At 42.4% G+C, this 13503-nt stretch overlaps 1 protein-coding gene across 1 annotated transcript in view; it reads left to right on the forward strand.

Annotated features, from left to right (window-relative positions):
- The first annotated feature begins 1011 nt into the window (after positions 1 to 1011).
- The window catches only part of OSBPL8 (oxysterol binding protein like 8), a 396216-nt gene continuing 383724 nt past the window's right edge, over positions 1012 to 13503 (forward strand). The window contains exon 1 of the mRNA XM_083859008.1: positions 1012 to 1015. The gene's annotated coding sequence lies outside the window, so the exon portion shown is untranslated. The remainder of the gene's footprint in view (positions 1016 to 13503) is intronic.

The following is a 13503-nucleotide window of genomic DNA, read 5'->3' on the forward strand; positions in this document are numbered from 1 at the left end:
GAATTTTGTCTATTAGTCATAAAACACTGATTTCACTAGTATCTGGAAGACAATGACATCTTGTCACATTAAGAATACTGTCAGTACTCACACAAAAACATAAATAAGAAAGGGAACATGAATAAGCTAGCCTACAAACTTCAGGAATTTAATGATAATAATAATAATAATAATAAAGGTAGCAGCCTGAACATCAAAATTCACTAAAAAGCAAGGAGAACCAATACGTCACATCTCCAAACACATTGTGCTTGACAAGGTCACCCTCCTAATTCAGAGAATTCAGTTAATCCTCTGGATGAATGCAGCATGTGTTGCACTCCCAATGAAACCACACAGGCTCCAAATAAGAGGCCATCAACTGCTGCTATAAATGCAGTCAAATGGCTGGGAGCCTGAATAGCATAATTTGATTTTCCCCTTTCCAATAAAAATACAAAACAAAGAGAAGTGTTTTACTGAAGGTGTGCATTGTTTAAAAGGCCAAAAGGTGCCTTTCCTTCCAAATTTTAAAAACATTAATCAAGAATGAAATAAACAACATGCGCAAGTCAAAGGTTAATATCCCAGGGTCTTTAATGTGCATTTACCACCCACTTCTTTTCCATTAACACCATCACCTCCTCCCTGTCTTTCAACACCCCTCCAACTATTCTTGCGTTGTGCCTCACTTATTCACACAACTGAAAAGTAGTAATTATTTTGCAGTTAATCTTCAGGAAACTGCTGCATAGAAAGCAGGCTTTGCCTTCTCTTCCAAAGTCTGAAGGGAATGACCACTAGAGAGAAGCAATTGTTTCATTTCTCCTCTAAAGAGTTTGCCCAGGTTTTGTTTGTTTGTTTAAAGATGAGACCAGTTTCCCTATTACCTTGAAGATACTGACTTCATAACACAACAAAAATATCATAAGCAAGAGGATAACCAAGGTCTATGGAGGAGATTTTGATTTTAGAAGTAATGGTATTAGTCCAAGATGGATTTAAATTATTTAAATAGTGTGACTGTAGAAATTCACAGGCACTTTTTAGGATAGAGTATGGCTCTAATTATATCTGAACAATTAACCTTTGCAATTTTGCTGTTTAGAATGCTTCTCTGAGTGGGTATATTCTTAATAATTGGGCCATTAATTAAAATTGCTATCTCAAGGGTTGTCAGAAATCTTCAGTAAAACAGAAATTTATTGGGCTGGGATGGAACCAGGACAAAATAATCCCTCTCTGAATGTGTGTTCTATCATAGTCACTGCAAAACACCAAAGAAAAGCAAAGAGAGAAAAGCAGATATTGTTCCTGTATGTTCTCTACTTATCTAGAAAATATAGAGCAAAATTTGAAAAATTTCAAAATCATTTCCATATCAATAAGGTACGAAAATGGTAATAAGATAACTTAAGATTTTTTTTTTCTCTGTTGTTTCCCACAAGGTAAAATGAACCTTTTGGTATAATACATCTTTTTCATTTCTGACACTGATGTTTTTTTAATTCTCCCTAAACTGTTTTCATGATTCTAAGCAAATCTCTAACATCATTACTTGTATTTACAGAACCAAGATTCTTCCCAAGTTATCCTTTCAGCAGTGAAAACAAAGACTACTGTATTTACTCAGAAAATATTTCTCCAACTCTATTAAGTGATTATGTTAGAAAAAAGGAGAAAAAAAAAACAAAACCAACCACCAGTGAGATTTAAACACCTGTATATCTCAGTCAGGAGAACCTCTGACCCCTGGCACATCAAGGCTGGTGGACAGACTGAGCTTGCAGGTTCTTCATTAGGTTTAATTCCACTCTACCAAAAACACATTTTGCTGAATTAAAAAAAAACAGATTAATTTATAACTACTCTTCAAGAGTAGCAACTTATGCTAAACATCTTTGATTTTGGCAGATGGATAAAAAGAGATCTGACCTCTGATTATATTCAGACAAGCTTCCTGGTGAATACTCTCAGATGATAACTCATATTCAAAACCACAGAGAAGTCTTTGAAATGTAAGTCCAAAACAAGTCTCCTTATAACTTCTGGCCTTATTTGTATTGTATTGTACTGAGTCTGTTAATGTTGTTGCTAAATAACATTGAGCATCTCCTAGAATAATAACAACTCTTTTGTTGTGGAGTTACTCTGTGTTACCCTGGATGGGAAAGCACTTCACATGTGCAGCAGGATGTACATTTTACAATTGCTTTGGCCAACTCCAGAAACCTGTCAGGGGAGGCCATTTTCTGCCATGTGGAAAGGTGCTTCTTCTGGTGCTTTGCAGACAGATTTCTTCTGCCTTAAGCTCCAGTGTCTCCATATCTGCTATTTGCTCTCCTGCATGCTTCAGGCAAAAGGTTGTAGGGCACTGTCAGGATTTTCACATCAGACACACGGAAAATCTATTTCAGGATCTCAACGTGGAGAGTGGTAGTATAGGTCACTTAACACTACTGGTCATTTTTTGTCACAGGAGACATGGATGAGAGGGTTGGGGAGAAGGAGAATTATGCCTCAAGCAGCTCAAGTCTGGCTCTGTCCTGTCTGCTCCCTGAAACAGCATGGGCACACATATGAGCTAATACACACACATGCAGCTAGGAATGGGCAGTCACATTTTTTCAAACACACACTGTTATTCAGCAATTTGGGGAAGTGGGCTTAAAAAAGAAACAGAAACAAACATCTTGGGCTCTCTTTAACCTTCCATTACTCACTGCTTCTGAAAATGCATTTTTTAGCTTTTTTTTTTCCTTTTACTTCTCAAAATGTGCCACACACTTTCAGAAAATTAATGTAAGGATCTACAGTGTCAACTTTATCAGCAGTGCATATGCATTTTAAATAACTGAGTTAGCCTTAGGCTAACATTAGCCTATGCAGTATTTGGTGGCATACACTGGAAATCCTGTGTGCCTGTACAACAATGAAGCAACAGGAAGGAACCTAACACCAAGCTTCATCTAGTGTTACATCATGTGTAACTCTCCTACTGGATCTACAGAGAAACTGCCAGGTAGTCCAGGTCCTACAAGAGAAAAAAAAAAACCTGAAGTAAGAGATGATGCTGAGGCCATTGTTACGTCAGTCTAGGACCACTCCACCTGTAAAGGACTGTGTATTGGACCTCTTGAGGCCACCTCCCTCTCCCTCCTGAGAGAAACCGTACTTATCCCTCTCATTCTTCAAGGAAAGACATACCAGTTCTGTGGCTCTGACTGTGTGAAGATGTGTATTGGAACATCAGAAGCATCTGCTTCTGGAAAATGTAGTGCTTGCAGTCCAAATACCCAAGAATCTCTGCCACCTAATGGCTGGAATAAATCAGGATTTGACTTCCATGCATTGACTGATCATAATAAAATAAAAAGGATTGGAACTCAAGGCCTAAAAATCTTTGCATGAAAAACTAATGTGATATTAGTAGAGAGAACTGCAGTTTGAAAATGGAAGGAACATGTGATGGGACTGGAAGCAATCTGCAGGTAAATCTCAGCTATATTCAGATCACGAACTTAACTCCCTTGTTACTTCCAAGCCTGAAATTTATTTAATAGAAGGAAATAAAATGTGAGAGAGAAGGGAATAAATTATCCTATTTTAACATCATTGAATTATGTGCCATGAAGTTACTGCACTGAAGTTTTCATCAGCATGAGCAGAGGATGAGTAAGCTAGGGCGGAGCAGATTGCCAACAACAGCCTTTAGCTATATCATTATATATGCTTTAAAAAGTGCTTGTAAATTTGTACACTTGGGAATTTCATGGACCTACACCTGGTGTTAATCTGGTCTTTAATCATGTCATTGATGCTAGCAAATTCTTGCAATGATCCTTAATAACTAGGGAAACTGATTTTACTTTACACAGATTGAAAACTGTTAACTACTTTGCTGTTCAATATTTAAGCCATCATTCAGTGTTGTAACCAGTATGGTTGCCTACCTTTCTAAGGCAGATTATAAAACAATAAATAAAAAAATTAAGAAATAAACCAAGGAAATGCCCCAAATGACTACAGAATATGATAGTGCCTTTCAGGTAGTCAGCCAGCTGTCCCCAGATTGGTCATTTTGCATCCACAAGATAATTCAAGGAGCTTTGTTTTTCACCCATAACGCAAACTATTTGCAATATGCAAGAAAAAGATACAGTATTTGGTGTAGATCCACAAAGTTCACTTAAAACAGAGATATTTGTAAATTCCCCCCAAATAAAAATATAAATTGAAGGTGTTTGAGTTTAATTTTCTATCAAGGTATACAAAATGAATAGCAAGGGAATGGGCTAGAATGTAGCAAGAATTCTTAATTGATTCCTCTATGGATGAGATCACAGAAAATTATCTTATTGGTCAACCTATTGTAAATAAGAGAAATTTATGTTTTGTTTCTAGTGTAGTAGACCTTTAAAAAACAAATTACAGAGCTTTAGTCAAAACTGGCTCAGTGTAAAAGTCAGTGTTTAAAAACTGACTCCATGAAAATGAGCAGCTACAGATAACAAAATAATCACAAGGATACAAACATCATTTAAAAGGCACTACAGAAAATGTGGATTTAAATGTTATTAGTACATTGTCATCCAAACTAATAGTGTGTCTACATTAGGCTCAAATGCTCACTTGCATCTTTTTTACTGCCACTATCACATGTAAGAGTCCCACAACACTTTTCTATTTACCAGCCAAACTTAGCTGAGCGATGCAGACTGTCATTTTTTCTTTATCTGTTTATTAATAACTTGGGGTTAGAAACTACTTACATGTATGAGCATGTACACTTCTTGTACTATGCTTATAGTAACTTGTTATAGAAGTCCTTCCTTTCAACTCCTTGTAGCTAGTTATTAAAAACTAATTAAAATGTCTTTTTAGTTCAGAATGTGCTGAGCACTTTCTAGGAATGGGAAATCTACCACCCTTGTGAGCAACCTGTCCCAGAGTTTATCACCCTCATTGTAAAAAATGTCTTCTTTATTTCCAATCTAAATCGACCTTCTTTCAGTTTAAAGCCATTACCCTTTGTCCTATCACACAAGCCCTGCTAAAAAGTCTGTTTCCAGCTTTCTTTTAAGGTACTGAAAATCCACAATAAGGTGTCTGTGCAGCATTCTCTTCTCCAGGCTGACAGCTCTAGCTCTCAGTCTGTTTTCATACATGAAGTGCTCCATCCCTCTGATGAGCTCATGGCCCTCCTGCAGACCCCCTCCCCGCCTATGTCCTTCTTATGTTGGGGGCTCCAGAGGTGGATGCAGTGATCCATGTGGGGTTTGATCATGGCAGAAAAGAGGGGCAGAATCCCCTCCCTCAACCTGCTGGCCAGGCTGCTTTTGTTGTAGCCCAGAATACAACTGACTTTCCAGTTATGTCCAGCTTTTCATCTACCAGTATCCCCGATTCATTCTGGCAGGACTTCTCTCAATTCCTCCATCCCTCAGCTTGTACTGTTACTGGGGGTTGTCCAACCCAGGTGCAGCACCTTGCACTTGGCTTTGTTGAACCCTCACAAGGTGCCCATGGGCTCGTTTCTCCAGCTTGTCCAGTCCCTCAGGACAGCATCCCATCCCTCAGTTGGGTCAACTGCACCACTCAGCTTGGTGTTCTCTGCAAACTTGCTGAGGGTCCACTCAATCCCACTGTCCCTCTCATTAATGAAGATATTAACTGTACTGGTGCCAGTGCAGACCCCTGAGGGACACCCCTTGTCACAGACCTCCATTTGGACACTGAGCTGCTGTCCACTACCCTCTGGATGTGACCATCCAACCAACTCCTCATCCACCTAACAGTCCATCCATTAAATCTGTCTCTCTTCAATTTAGGGAGTAGCATGTTTTGGGCAACTGTATCAAAGTCTTTACAGAAGTCCATATAAATGCCATCTGTAGCCCTTCTGTCGGCAGATGCAGTCACTCTGTCACAGAAGGCCCCTCAGCTGGTCAGGCAGGACCTGCCCTTGGTGAAGCCATGCTGGCCATCTTGAATCACCACCCTCTCCATGTGCCTTAGCACAGATTCTAGGAGTGTTAGTGTTGGATAGAGGGAGGGAGAAAAAAAAAGCTAAACAGATATTGCTTTCGTTTAGAAGTAATTCATGATCTGGGCACTGTATTCTGCTAACAATAAAAATCTCAGCAGGGTGGTTTTAAACTGGTATGGGATCACTCGGGATTGTTTCTTTCTACTCAGCTGTCCAGACTGAAACCTAGTTATCAACACAGAGTTTCTTTGCCTCTTTGCTGAATTATCTCCAATGCTCTGCCAAAATAATGACAATGTTGTGACAGTCTCTGAAAGTTTGCTTTGATTACCTCTGCATCATGGTGACACAGAACCACTGGACTGCTTTGATACTCGAGGGAAAGGACAACAGGTTACATAAACAGTGTTTTCTAGCCACAGAAGATAAACAAACATCTCTCAGACTCTCAAAAGTAACAGCCTAGTTCATTTATTACTGCTCCAGTCAAAATCACTGCTAGGTTTTTTCCCTAAAACTGGTGTGTTTGCCCTCTTTTAATAACCAGCCTGCATCCCAAAACAAATCCTTCACAAATACCCCACAAATCAGTACAGATGTGACATACTTCACTTTCTTTCCCTTTTACTGAGTTGATCCCTACACACAGTTACCCCCTTCTTATATTCTTCAGAACCATATTTTTCAGTTTCCTCAGATATATCTTAAAGAAGTCATGCCCCAAAATATATGAGCTCTACAAGAGTTTGTGTCTGTAACATGCAGCTAAGGCTTCACATTAAATAATAGTGATTTTACTGGAGTCTCATGCTGCCTAATAGTTTATAGTGTAATTCAGTGCCTTATGCATGCTGAAATGCCTTCAAATAACTGCATCAATTCTCCAGTGTATATTCCAAGATATATTGACTCTTGCTTTAACTATTTTGGTGGATTGGATGACTAATCAGCTTTGTTCTAAGTCAAGACTTTCTGTAAGGATATTTGGATTTGCTACTTCCAGAAGAGCAATACTGCATGAATTCACAAAGGTTTTAAATAGATCATAACAACCCTTATCATCTTAGGCTCTTCTGCAAATTCATCAGCTGTTCCATCAACAATTTTTAACTGCTGGTTTGTCAACGTTATTTTAACTTTTGCCGGTTTAATGTATTTCCCCCTGTTTTATTGATTTTTAAAGCTTAATAACAACACATTAGGACATAGTCCAAAGATGAAAGTTTTATAGTCCAGCTGGAGTTTTACCATAAAACCCATTCATCTGCAGTAAACAGAATTGTTCATAATGAACAATTAAACAATTTTGGTTTTGACATGCTCTTCCAAGTTGCCATGTTACTTAGGATTGGTTTTCCAATTGACTTGGCATTTTATAAAACAAAGAAAGACATGGACATCTATTGAAAAACAAGGTGGAAGTGAACAAGTTGGCCAAAGTCAGATGTTACACACATTTGAGGAAAAGGAACACTGTAAGAGCTGGTTGACATCACTGTGAAAAAAGACAAATATAAACAAAACAGAACCCTAATACAATAATGACTCCTGAAAAAGGTAATTGCACAATAATTTCATATTTGGAACTGTAAATTTAATTAATGCTTCATTAACAGATTGTAGCATTTTCCTTATGGATGATATTTCTTCCCAAACCTAAAACAGTAATTCTGCTAGTCTTCAGCAAAACATTTTGTTTCAGGCAGCATCTATCATCTTGTTAATGAAAATGTCAATAACACAGAGAGAAGCAGCACATTTTCCACAAAGAAGGCACATATGTAATAAATCTAATAAGAAAAATATCTCATGTTGTTTTTATGACATGTAAACATATTTGATATATTTTCTCTCCAAATCAAATTATTTAGTACACTGCAGGACATCCTACTTAAAAAGACTCCAGGATTACATTTTATTTCTCCATGAGTATGATTCCAAATAACAAAAAAAATTCATGTTTTCTATTTGACACTGACAGAAGATTGATTAAAATCTGGAGAAACAGCAACTGCTACTATTTCTGTCAGCTCTCAGTCAGGCATTCTCTCTTAACAATTTTTAATAGTGCTTAGGCTTTTTTTAACTTTATGCAAATGTTTTTCTGGTTCAGTATAAATATTAACTTTCTTTATTAATGCTATTACTTCACCAACTTTCAGTTGCTTCTTAATTATTTACAGTGTTTCCATCCAAAAGGTATCATCAATGCATTACCCTCCAAGCACCAACTGGGACCATCTCTGTTTCAAATTGGAGCTGAGCACCCATTGCTGCAGTGCAAGCCAACCTAACAGTCATGACTGTATTTTGATGTAACAGAATACAATTATTATTGTTTAAATTAAGTTCCGAGATGGAAAGTCACCAGAGATCGAAAGTCATCAGTAGACATAATGGTGTGACCTTATTTTTCTTGCTCACATTTCCTTTCTGTCTCTCAGAATTAGTCTAGAAGGACGTTGCTGTCTCATTTGAAATACATCTCTGGGCATATGTGTCTGGATGTGGAACTCATTTGCTCTGTGGAGCCATGAGCCTAACTTTAGTTCTGTAGACTCCACTTACACACTATGAACCAGTCATTGCAGTAAGTGACATTTACCAGCCTGTTTCTGAGAGACCTGACCATCTCCACCCACAAAAATTAACAGTCAAAGCTCAGTGGAACCCAAGATTCACTGGCTCAATTTCAGACAAATCCTTGGAAAAGGCCTTTTTTGCATACAGTTTCCTGATGTTACATTTACCCAGAAGGAAGCATTAGTGCTTGCACCATCCAACACTGTCCCCAGAGGACACCTGATTTGAATGCAGACAACCACATGAACCACTGCTCCAAGAAGCCAGTGAGGACCAAGAAGTTCCATCAGAAGGAGGACTGACTTTTTAAATGCTTCTGTCCTGCACAGGGTTTCTGTGATGCCTCAAGGCAGTCCAAATCCAGAGGACTGAAACAGGAACAAGAACTGGTGAGCCTTGGGAACACTGAGATGAGACTCAAAGCTGAATCCTGGTCTGCTAATGCCTGATTGAGAAGAGAGGAAGCACATGCTCCCATTATCCTATCTGTCTTTTTTGGGTTTCCAGAAGAACATTAGTCACTCAGTTAAATAGATACAATTCTAAATAGAGATAGGGAAGTGGAAAAAAACAACTAAGAGGTGCTATTTGTGTGCAGTCATGTTCAAGAGGAGAAAAGAAACATTAGAGTACAAGGAAAACATATAGCAATTACCAATACATATTACATATTTTACAAAATATGTCTGCAAGGAAATTTTACCATGGTATTTCTTGTAATGATTGTCAGGCAAAGAGTGAGAATGTGGGTGAGGGTCTGATTTGACACTGACAAAATCCCAAGTTTTTTCATGGTAAGCATAGTATTGAGTTCTTGCAATGTGTATTACACTGATTGGCATAAGAAGAACGTAATAAAAAAAACCCACAGTAGTGGTTTTGCCCCCATCTTACTTATTTCTCTGACATGATATATGAAGTTTATCTTCTAAAGACCAAATTTTCAGAAGCCAGCATCCATCTGTGGTAACAATTTTCCATGCATGCATTTATCTTTGCAGTAATAACTGATCTACATATAAACAAACCAGTTCCTTCCATACAAATTCTAACAACTCTCAGGCAGATCATTTCATCAGCATGTGCAGGCAGTACCACACGAGGCTAGTACAAAATAATGCATATGCATCAGTGCAAGTCAGATTCCCTTCTAGAAAACCCAGCTACACATCTCCCAGCTACACACCTCTGATCCATCTCAATGTGGAGCATAACTGCAAAATTTAGCACAAATTAGATAACACTTCTCCAAGAAAATGAGAAACACTGTATTATTACATCCCTGTGTTACCAATCAAACATAATGAATTTTTGATCCTCTGCAGTATAAAGCACAGTACTGCCAGCCATCTAAAGCAAACATTCCCAGACTCTGAAACACACTTGTAAATATTCTTGCCCAGGGTGCTGATCTTGGTGGCAATTTCTGGCATTGACTCATGCCTACTTTTTTTAAGTCCATACCAGTAAAATCTGGGTAAAACAATAGCTTTATGCAGGGTTCTGTTAGCTCCTATGAATTACTGCAGCTAGCTGCCCAGTGACATAAAACCAACATTATTTTTATGATTCTCTTAAACTGAAATTCAAACTAATTTTAGCTATTCTCTCATAGTATTTTTAGTTGAATCAATATCATTCAGCCATTTTGAAAGCTGTTATGACACACATAAACTAATACATACATGAACACATTCTTTAATACAAGAGAATAAAGGTCATGCTGCAACTCTTTTTATATATATATGCAATGTTTAAGTGTTTATTAGAGGAGCCCAAGAGGGCCATGGGTTGCCTCAATACACTGTAAGTGCTTTTCTCCCTGCAAGGTAACAGCCTCACATCTCCTGCACTTTAATCCATTCTGTGACTGATGGTGACCCCTCCTCACAATGCACGGCAATATTCACTGGTAAAAAGCCCTTCAGCTGCTCTGAATTTGGCCCCCTGAAGTCATATTACCATAGGAGTTTTTGATTTTAACTGCGGTAGTCTAGGCTAGATAGAGTATGAACTCAGGAAAGGAAGTATATTAAAAGGTTCCTCAATTCTCAGATCTGATTTTTGTTCATATTTAAAGCCCACAGTAGGGGAAAGAGGAGAGAATTATTTTTTTCTCCTTGCAGCACTTCAGAGTCAATACATTTACCAAGATACAATCTGAATTCCATTCTGATTTGCAGAATGGTTAGCTAATTGGCAAGCACATACAATTTAAGAACTAGATTTCGTAGATTAAACTCATTACTTCAAGCTTTTTATGTTAGGCTCCGAGTCCCCGCATAACCCCTTCCCCTGCCGATTGTCTGCCCTGCTCCATTTCCACATTTCATTTCTCTGCCTCGGTGCTGTACCCCAAAGCCTTCTGTGGAAAGGTTCCTCACCTGTCCCCAGAGCTCCCTCCTGCCCAGGCTCCCTGTCTGGCAGCCCCGGCCCCCCATACCCCAGGCCTGACCCGCAGGTTGGGGCAGTTCTCCCGGAGCCACCACCGGGCCCTGGGCACAAGTGACTCGTGTCACCGAACTGTCACATTTCCCGGAGCGAAGCGGTTACCAGGCGGCGGCAGGGCGGCTTGTTGATCTGTGATACCCTCCAGCTGACTGCCTTTTTAGCATGCACGATCTTCAGGCCACAGACTACGCCTTTCTTTTGTGTCTGGAAAGCCTGGAGCAGTTGCTGGGCACTGGGAACAAACCAACCTTTTGTATTGGGGCTACAAAAACTCTTCTCACCTAAGAGGACTGCAATTCCCGTCCACCTGCACTAGAGAGAAAGATTAAATGGGGTCCGGGGATGTTTAAGGATGAGAAGACTACTCCGAAGCAAGGCTTGTTTTCTATGGTGACTGTTTTGCACTGAAAATAAAGCTCATCAAAGGCTTGAAGTTGCCTTTACTTTGAAAGAAATACGTCATCTTCAAATATGCAAAGCAGGTTTACTGTTGATAACCCAAGAGTTATTGACCTTGTATTTCAGCTGTTCTCAGCGTGCACTTTGGCTTTTGCTGTAATAAGATCATCTTACCACCAGATGATTATTGATCACTTATGACAGAAACAAAAAGCCTTGGGCAGACTAATCTATTCATTGTGCTCAGTGCAAAGTGATGTAAAAAATGACAAACACTCCTCCCTCCCTGCCCACCCCCTCCCCAAAAAAATACAGTCACGGTGAAAAACATCATTTCAGGATGAAACCCAGAGAGCCAGGGAAGATGGCAAGCAACAGTAAGTTTTACTGGAGACCTGCTTGGTGAACAACTACCACCTGGCCAGAGCAATGGCACTACCAACCAAGTACGGTGACAATTGGATTGAGCCCTCAGCACCTCACCCAGACCTGCCGGGGCCTTCCCGTGCTGCCCACCCGGGGAGGGAGACAATGCACGGCTGCACAGCAGCCTGTGTGCCAGGGCTGGGGGGCTCAGGACCCAGGGGACCATCAGCATCTTTGCCGACCCAATGCCGAGGCCGATGCGTCCCCCATCCCCGAGTCCTCCGGACGGGTCCAGGCAGGTGAGCAAGGAGCGGGTCACGGAGGGAGAAGCTTCCAGACTGACCTGCTCACAGGTTTCCGCGATGTGATTTACCCCCATCGGGGGGCCCGGCCCGTGGCACCCGGCTCGGGGGATGCTCTGGGCGGCTCTGCCCGGCTCCTCTGGGAGGCGAGGGCGGTCCCTGCCCGCCGGGCCGGGGCTGCGGGGGCTGCGGGCGCTCCGGGCACGGCACGGCACGGGCAGGGGCAGGGGCAGGGACGAGCCGGGATGCGGCAGGTACCGGGAGCGGGCACCCGGCGGGCTCTGTGTCCTCGCTCGCCGCAGATTGTCAGGTTAAGTGCGTGCGATTCCTCACCCTCACAAAAGGGAGGGGAAAGGAAAGATGATCGAGGAAACAAACCAGGCAGGGGAGCGATGAAGGGGAGGTGGGGGGAGAAGAAAAGGAGGGAGAAACAAAGGGAAGAATAAAACCCTCTCCGGGAACAAGCAAACAAAGAGGGTCTCCTCGGGGGGTAACCCCCCCGCCGGGCTCCCGGCACCCGCCCCGACGTGCGGCCCCCCCGGCCCCGGCCCCGGGCAGCTCCCCGCGGGCAGGACCCGCGCCCGGAGCCGTGGCCCGGGGAAGTTGGGCGGCGCGGAAACCCCCCCGCGGGCTCGGGGCACCTTACCTGTGGGCTGCCACTCCTCGGGGAGCGCTGGGATGAAGCGGGGGAAAAAAATGGGGAGGAAAAAAAATAATAATAAAGCCACCCCAGTTTCCGAAATTGCACCGCTCGATCAGGTTACTATGGAAATCGTCGCGAGGAGGCAAAAAAAAGAGCCAGAAGCCATCCTCATCCTCTCCGCCTCCGCCAGGGACCGCGGCGCCGGAGCCGCTGCCTCCCCGGGCACAGCGCTGCGCGCTCCCGCCGCCGGCTGCCCGCTGCTCTTCTCCTCCGCCGGCTCCTCTCCTCCGGCTGCTCTTCTCCTCCGGCTGCTCCTCTCCTCCGGCTGCTCTCCTCCTCCTCCTCCGCCGCCGCACCGGCCCCGGCCCCAGCCCGCGCCGCCAGCGGTGCTGCCCCCCGCCGCACAGCTGGAATTTAAAGGGGCCGCGCTCTCCGGGCGCCGCTGCCCCCGCCGCCCAGGGCCGGCTGGGTGTGCCTGTGTGAGCCAAAGTTTCCCGCGGGCGCGCTGGGATAGGGGCATCCGCAGGGACACGGCGGGAGAGGGAGCCACGCGTTGGCTTTGCGTAGCCCTGGGCGTTATGGATTATTATAGGCGGAACAGCGGGATCCAAAGGCCTCAGCAGAGCTCAGTTGCAAAGAGCGCCGTGCACAGACACGGATAAGAGGCAGCCCCGGCCTCTGAGAGCTTGTAATGTGAGCAGCGAGGGCAGGCAGAAGGGGGAAAAGTGTATAAAATTCATGAGGAAAGGTTGAAAACTTCCACCCCGGCGCAGAAATTATAATTTTTCAAT

This window comes from Zosterops lateralis, assembly GCF_965231275.1.
Source record: "Zosterops lateralis genome assembly, chromosome: 4".
NCBI lineage: Eukaryota > Metazoa > Chordata > Aves > Passeriformes > Zosteropidae > Zosterops > Zosterops lateralis.